This window comes from Chinchilla lanigera, unplaced genomic scaffold (genome assembly GCF_000276665.1).
Source record: "Chinchilla lanigera isolate Chin_1 unplaced genomic scaffold, ChiLan1.0 scaffold00024, whole genome shotgun sequence".
Lineage (NCBI taxonomy): Eukaryota > Metazoa > Chordata > Mammalia > Rodentia > Chinchillidae > Chinchilla > Chinchilla lanigera.
Window position 1 is genome coordinate 25,156,218 of NW_004955425.1, and position 8,531 is coordinate 25,164,748.

At 39.8% G+C, this 8,531-nt stretch overlaps 1 pseudogene; it reads right to left on the bottom strand.

Annotated features, from left to right (window-relative positions):
* Window positions 1-2,206, bottom strand: LOC102027660 (annotated as a pseudogene).
* Window positions 2,207-8,531: the final 6,325 nt, after the last annotated feature.

The window sequence follows — 8,531 nt, forward strand, 5'->3', positions numbered from 1 at the left end:
CTAACTCTGCAGCGTTCGGGTGACAGAAAGGATCCTCCGTTTTCTTACAAGCTGAGAAGTAACTGCGGCGCTCACTGGGAGAAGGTGATGGTGTTTACCTGGTTTTGGAGGCCATGCTGGAATTCTGCTATTGATACAAGTGAAGGGACAATCTGGTTTGGTACACTTTGCGTCATCTTTATAATTTGGAAGAACGAACAGACGTTTTTTCAGAAAATTTAGTCGGGGAAAGCTTTGCACGTGAAACAGGACGGTGGTACGAGCACTCGTCCCCATTTTCACAAGCAGTGGGTACTGCGTGCTCCAGAAGCTTTCCCGGTGCCTGTGCGCGTTGGTTCATGCTTCTCCACCTGACTGATCCATCAGCAGCGCTTCTGCTTCTTGCTCAGTCTGCAGTCAGGATAACAACTGCCTCTGTGAGATCCTTGATTTTTCTCCAGATTGACTTCTTTTGTTTCCTCTTTTTAATAGGGGCCTCACTGGGAGTCCTGCTTTGCCCCTGGGCCACTTCTGCTAGCAATTCTGGAAATGTTCAAGTTCTGGGAGCAACTGAAAGTGCCTGTTTCTGAGGGACCGCAGAGTGCTTGCTTGTTTCTGTTACAGATTTGTGAGCTTCGGAGGTAGCCTTCAACATCAGATTCTTGTTAGCTTGCTGAGAAGGTGGAAGAGGCTCCGCTGGCTCCGATGCACTGCTGGACACGCTTCCCATCAGGAAGCCATCACCATCGTCTTCCTCCTCCTCTTCTCCATTAGGATGGAATTTTTTTTACTTTAATAATGGAACTTACCACAGGCAACTTTCTCTAGAAGGGACTGTAAGTCTTATCTAAGCACTTTTGGTTCACATAAATGTCCTACTGTTCTGTGTATTCAGTTGTGTGAGTCCTCTTTTGCTGCTGCTGAAATTGCAACCTGTTTAAATGAGCACCACTCTGCATTTTGTCTTGCAGGTGATTGATACATTTTAGCACAAGGGCGAGAAGAACCATGTGAAAGTGTTGCTGTAGGTTTTCTCTGAGATAAGGGATTCTTGTGCATAAAACTGAAGTCTCCATCCACCAGATCACCTGGCTCCAGGTCTGGGTCAGTTCAACCACCAGAGGGCGCTGGCTCCCTCAGAGCTTTCACTGTTGCCATTGGTCAGGTTGCAGCGCCATCATCAGAAGTCTATCCACTCATAGTATTCATTTCCTGCTCCTGTGTGTAGAAATTCTAGAACCTTTTATCAGGTCTAGTGCTAGAAATAGCAAGGGGGGGCACTGTACCTTCATGCCTTTGCTCTCTCCTTGACTAAAACTGCTCTTGCCTGAAGGCACATTGTTATCAAAGATATTGGTATCAGAGGACTTCAGACTGGAGGGTTCAGCTGTAACAGAGTGAAGTTTATCCAGTACACCACGAGGCCATACGGTGAATCGAATTGTGTTGTTCCCTAGAAACAGGAACAGGTCCACGTCATTTGGCCTTGACTTTCTTGTTGGCCACCATCACCAGAAGGTAGTTCTTCATCCACATCCGCAATTTCCCTTCATGGTTCTCTGGATCAGATCTGGCAGCTGATCTCCACGTGGATCTCCACAGCACTGTGCAACTTCGCTTACCTGGAGCAGATCCAGGCTCCCCCTCACAGCCTGAGCACCGGCACTCGCTTCCCAGCCATGCGCACATGTTCCTGGATTCCTGTTCCCTCCTTTAGATGATTGCTCCCTAGGTTCCCACCTATGTTTCTTATTGTTCTTCTCACACTGAGTGGAAACTGTCAATGGGTGGTTCTTCATTCCTTGTGGACAAGGACAGTCTTCATAATCTTGATGCCCTGTGTAGCTAGGGTTCAGCTGTAACTGACAGGGAAACCCAAGTAGGTGTGGCTTAAACACAGTGTCTTCTGCAAGTCTGGAAGTGTGCAGGCCTGTGCAGGTGATGCTTCTGCTTCACAAGGTCCTCAGGAACCAGCCCACACCCGCTAAGCCCAGGACTGCACCATCCCGCGGTGCAACAGCCAGCTCAGGTGTGAGAGTTGGCATCTGCTCCAGGCAGCAGGATGGAGACAAGAAACAGGAAGACGAGGCAAAGAACACGTCACAGCTACAGAAAAGTTCTCAGAAGCACCTTTGATATCCCACTGACTAACATTCAGTCGTGTGGCTGTACTTGCCTGTGGTTGCAAGAATAAGAAAGGTACTGCATGTCGTCATTCTGAAATACACATTTCTCACATTTCAACAGCGTAAAGCATGTACATTTGCTTCCACTAGTCTCAAAGGACAGTATCGTTAGGCTCTTTTACTTAAAGTTTCTATTTGAGCTTTTTTGGATCATACCATTCCTGTGGATTCAGACTACAAACCTATCTGTGCACTAGTTGTGGTTAGCATTCTCAGCTGGTGGTTCTCCGTCCAACCAGTGCCAAGGCTTAGCACGCAAGTTGCCTGGCTGCTTCTTTCTTCTTGGGGGATTAGTCCCTCCTTTAGCTTTGCTCTGTGGGTATGAATTTTGGTTACTGCATTCACACTGTGGTAACCTATTGGACTCACCGTCTTGACTATTCTTTCTTACTTAGTGCTTTATAAAATAGGGAATTAATGAAATATAGTATTCTATTCTGGTGATCATGGGCCTCGCTAAAATTCTATTAACATGAGAAAAAAGTAGAATATTGAAGGACAATCAGGAATTCCTGGAATTTCTAGCATCCAAGCAATGTATTTCATGAGTAGACTACAAAACAACAAAAAAAACTGGCACGTTACACTTGTGGATGATTTCAGAGGTTAAATTGAAGTTTAGTATATTCTAATATGCAGAAAGCTTTGAATCCTCATGAAACAGAATTAGATTTGAGCCCAGCACTGGCTCAGCATTTTGTCTCTAATTTAGGGATCTCTCTTCCTACCCTACCTCCCTACCCGTGTGTGTGTGTGTGTGTGTGTGTGTGTGTGAGAGAGAGAGAGAGAGAGAGAGAGAGAGAGAGAGAGAGAGAGAGAGAGATTGTGTGTGTATGACAGTTTGAAATAATAAACATGAGACTGAGGCTAGAAGGATTTCTAGCCTCAGAATCTCTAAATTCTCTTCTACCTCCCTGACCTCTCTGTAGACAGCAGAGCGATTACCTCATGCTTGTAAGAGGAGCAGCTCAATATTACATGTTTAGTAGATGGACTTGTGTCTCCAGAACTACTCACTATAATATGATTTGAGGTTTTCTAGAACAGTTGTTAATCCAGTTATTGCTGCAAAACAAAAGTGACTGTTCCTTAATTATACAATGAAAGAACAGTTTTGCTCTGGAGAAATAAATGTCACCACCCCATGAAGTTCACTAAAATACCACCAGCCCTAAGCTTGCTCCTATATATCACTGCCTGTCAAAATCGATTACTGTAAAAAGAAAAAAAAAAAAAAAAAAAAACACTCAGCCAGCAGGCTCCAGGAATGGTTTTCTAAATGGATTATTTCCTCAAAAGGAACTTTTAGCCCTAGGTTAATCATCACAGTTTGAACTTTTGTACAGATGTTTCCAAGCTACTCCAAAAGGATGTTGTAATAAAAAGAAATGCAATCTCTCATTCTGGAGTGTCCACCCCGCAGGGAGCAGATTGAATGTAACTCCACATGAGCTACCATCCCGTCTTCTCAGAGGGAAAACAGTAAGATAGTAATAGACACCATTCTTTGGATCCACACTGTTTAGTTATTTATGTGTCAACAAATGATTATTAACACCTACTATGTACCAGGCCATATAGTCCATAAATGGAAGTCAAAGAGAAATGAAAGCCCTGGATCTGTAAGCGCCGTCTTGTGAGAGACGTGCGTAGAAAGCCACAGCAAAGAACGCTTCAGGGTCTTCATAAACAATAGAGAACCTGAGCGGTGGCTGGTTTCTCCAAAGGGCAAGGAGCCTTCTCCTGAAAGGAGAGGTACACAGCAAAGGGTTAACTCAGCAGGCTCAGGTTGTTCAAGTGCTGCAGATTTCAAAACAAAGCCTCTCTTTGGGACTGGCCCTTGACCAGCTCCTGGAAAGTGACTATAGGGTTCTTGGACTATCCAGTGTGATAAAAATGTGTTAATATGCCGAAGGCCTTAGGACACATTGTACTAGCTTGATGAAAGAGCTTATATTAATATTTGACTTACAGTAAATGCATGTCTTTTATTTTTATTTTTTGGCTCTATTACACTGAGTTATAGCCCCAATGCCCACTTCCTGCTTTTTTAAAATTTTGAGGCAAGGGCTCAAACTAACAGCCCTCCTGCCTCAGCCTGCTAGAGTGCTGGCATTACAAGCATGCACCACAATGCCTGGATGAGCGCATGTTTTGAGGCTCTAGGTCAGGAGGTATCATTAGATTTCTGGAGGGCTAGAGACGAGTTGCTAAGGTCCGTCATATGGGTTGCTAGATGCCTCTGTCACTGAGCTCCAGGGAAAAGCCTGAAGCCCAAGGATAGGGCAAGCTTCCCCGGTTGGCAATATTTTGCATGTGTGGCCGCATACTGTGTCTGGGAGAATTAAATGCATCCTCATGTGACGCCAGTGGGAGCTTGTGCCTAATTTCTCCTGAACTTTGTCCATGCCCTTCCCTTTGCTGACTTTATTTTGTATCTTTTCACTGTTAACACACTATAACCATGAATATTACAGCTTCCTTGAGGTTTACAGTCTTTCCGGCAAATAATCAGAACTGAGAGTGGCCTTGGAGACTCTTGACCTAGTAAGGTAGGGATCAAATTAATTCTCTTAATGCATACTCATTATGGTTTAGGTCTAAAAATGTCCTCCCAAAAGTCTCATGTGCTCAGAGGTGGGGCTCCTGGAAAGTGATTGGATCACTGGGATACTATACGCATTTATGAGTTCCTAGGTCAGTGCTGGCAAACCTTGGCACACATGCCATAGTGGGCACACAGAGTCCTCTCTGCCAGCATACAAACCAAGCTGCCAGCAGCCAAGCACTTGTTACTAAGGTTTAATTGCAGTATTGGCACTTTGTGATAAATAAGTGGGTTTTGGGTTGCAGTTGGGGCACTCGGTCTCTAAAAGATTTGCCAACACAGACCTAGATGAATGTGCTGGAGAAGGTGGGGTCTGGTTGGAGGTGGTCACTAGGGGTGTGACCTGAAAGGGCTTTTTTTCTTGAGACAGGACTGTACTGTATAGCTCAAGCTGGTCTTGAATTTACTATGTAGCCCAGATTAGCCTTGAATTTGCAGTGATTCTTTTGCTGCAACCTCGAGTGCTGGAATTACAGGTATGTGCTGCAGGGTCTACTCTTATCCCTAGCTCTTCCCTTCTCTCTCTGTTTCCTGGCTACCATGGTTTGGGCAACTGCCCTCTACCAGGCCCTTCCTACCCTGCCAATTTTGCCTTAGGGCTGGCTTACCATGGACTGAACCCTCTGAAACTGTGAACCAACCAACCATAAGCCAAAATAAACCTCATCTCCTTTAAGTTGGAGGTGTTGGCTATTTTGTCCCAGCAACTAGGAAGTAACTAATACCATAATCAGCCATGCAAGGGCCATTTATTGAATAGTCAATACTTTTCATCCTGAGTTATTTAAAATGTCTATCCCTATGCAAATACCACTCTATTAATTACTACAGCTTTATAATAGATCTTGAGATCTAAGAGGGCCTACTTTATGCTCTTATTATTGGGCCTTTGTTCTTCTATAAAATGTTAGGTCTATTCACCAATTTCTAAGAAAAACCATAAAGGGTTTTGTTTTGAATTTTATTGAATTTACAAAATAACTTTGGGGGAATGGGTCTTGGTAGTCATTGTTCCTATTCATGAACAAGATCACTCTTCATTTACTTAGATGCACTGTTTACCATTCAATCATATTTTGTAGTTCCCAAATCCTTCTTAGGTTGATAGATTTTCTCCCCAGAAATATCTTGGAGACTTTTGATCTTATGATGAATGACATTATTTTATTTTCCAATTGGATTTGGGTATTACTATTTTCAAGGTTTTTATACATTGATCTTATAGACCTAACTTTCTTTAATTTCTTTCTTTTTTGAGACAGGGTCTCACTATGTAGTTCTGGCTGGCCTTAAACTCATTGTGTAGCCCAGGCTGGCCTTGAATTGATAGCAATCCTCCTGCATCAGCCTCCCAAGTGCTGGGATTACAGGGCAGCCTAGACCCTAGCTTTCTTGAACTTTTTATTAAATATACATTTTTTGAAAAATGTAGGCAGGTGAGCCAAAATAAACCTTTTTTAAAAAGCAGGCAAACACAACAACTACAATATGAAAAGTTTTATTTTTACTTCTGCTTCCAGTTTTTATTCACCTTATTAAATTTACTAGAGGACAAACTGTTTTCCAGTTATTATTTTCAATGTAGGAGTGCATATCATCTCTAAAACTTCATTTACTTAGATGCACTATCATTGGATTATCATTGCATCATCCAATTATCACTGGATTGTTTTACTTTTGTGAATATGGTAGAAATACAGTATTTCTGTAGTTTTGTGCTTCATTTCCAGATTACTAACATGGTTGACAATATTTTCACATTTCTGGGCCATCTGGATTTCCTTATATTTGAAATATCATATACAGTCTTCTGTTCAAATTTCAATTGATTCTCTCTTCTTGGTTCATAAGAATAAATTTAATATTCCAGATAATAATTTTTGCTTGTTTTATGACCAGTTATAAGTGTTCCAAGTATGTTCTTCTTGGTGGTTCTTCATACTTTGACCCTTTAAGTAAGATTATGGATGCTTATTACTAATCCCTGTTAGTTTTGCTATACTTCCTAAAAATGCTCCAAGTAAAAATTATAATAAAAAGAAAATGGGTTGGATATATTAAACAAAAAGATAGTAGAAAAAGTAGAGAGAATTTTGGGCGAGAAAGTAAGAATAAAAGCATCATGAAATGAAAGTAAAGAGTGGAAAAGTAAGGAAAGCATCTCTGTTGGCTAACAGATAAATTAAAATTGTAAAATTTTATTTTAAATTGTTATTAAATATCATTACATGATAGCATCCAGTTAAATGTATCACCTAAATGAAAATAATTTAGTATTTAATATTGAATACAATAAAAATAAACTTCAAACAATATAGAAAACAATTAAATATGGTGCTACCTATTTTTAACATATTAAATTTCATTGAATTTAATACATTATTTACATAAGTAAAACACACAATCAAGTACTACAGATATACAATTTTGGTTTATAAGAACATCAGGCATGAGACTGTCTTGCTAACAAGCATTAGACTAATTTTAAACAATCTAGTAATTAAAAGTCAAGTTTATTAGCTGGATGTGATGGGGCATGCTCATAATCCCAACTATACAGGAGGCTGAGGTCAGAAGATTTAAAGTTTGAGGCCAGCCTAGGTAACTTAGCAAGGCCCTGTCTCAAGTAAATAAGGGCTCAGGATGTACACGGCTCAGTGGTAGAGTGCTTGCCTAGCATGCATGAGGCCCTGGGTTCAATCCACAGGACAAGAATAAAAATAGTCAAGTTACCAGTTTGGCCAAAGGCTTTTACAAGATCCTAATCAAGCTATCCCTCAAATATGATTTCCTTGTAATGGCAAATAACAAGCTAAAATATGAAAAGTAGGAAAAGAAAAAAAGATTCAGTTCCATAAAGCAGTAAAAAAATGACTCCAATTAAATCATATTTTTGATAAGAATATATCAATAGCACAGTATTGAATAACCACTTAACATAAGCAGCATTCAGTTGTCTTCTTTTACAAATATTAATAAAAATTCGATAGAAATGCAACCAAGAGAAAGGTTTTAATATACAATAATCATTTGAACTGCACATTTTTCTCTGGAGGATTAGAGTGGAAATAAAGTGACTACACAGTTTTTCTTATTTCACAGGTTTGTGAAAAGCACAAACACAATTGTCAAGAAAGGAAACAATGCTATTAAAAGTTCTTTATGTAGAAAAAAACTACTTTCAATCTTAGACTAAGTATTTTTAAAAGTGAACCAAGTGCTTATTCATAAGATAAAGGAATTAAATAAGAAAAACAAAATGAACTTAAACAATATTCTAAGCAGAAATCCTTTTCCCACAGATAACACTGTGAACATTATTTTCCTACAGGTAACAAACCCCTCCTGCTAGAGCTGTTACACTAATATTCTTCACAGAACTTATAATGAGTTTTAACTACGAATGATCACTAAATATCTGAAGACACAGGACCAAATGTAACCAAGTGGTTAAACACTGAATAAATATGCATAGTGAAATATCATAGTGAATATATTCACTATGATAAGGAAATCACATTCTGATCCCACTTATTTTCTTTCTTAAAATGATCTCTTGCAGGATTGATTTGCAATTGATGTACAATGGAGATAAAATTTTCATGGTTATAAATAGATGGTATAAAAAGGGTAAATTAAAATATATTTATTGGGGAAAGATTATCATAGTTGCCTTCCTTAAATAAATCTATAAACTTAAAATGAAAAAGAATAAATTCATTGATTATAAAAATAACAAGTTTCAATGAAAAATGATT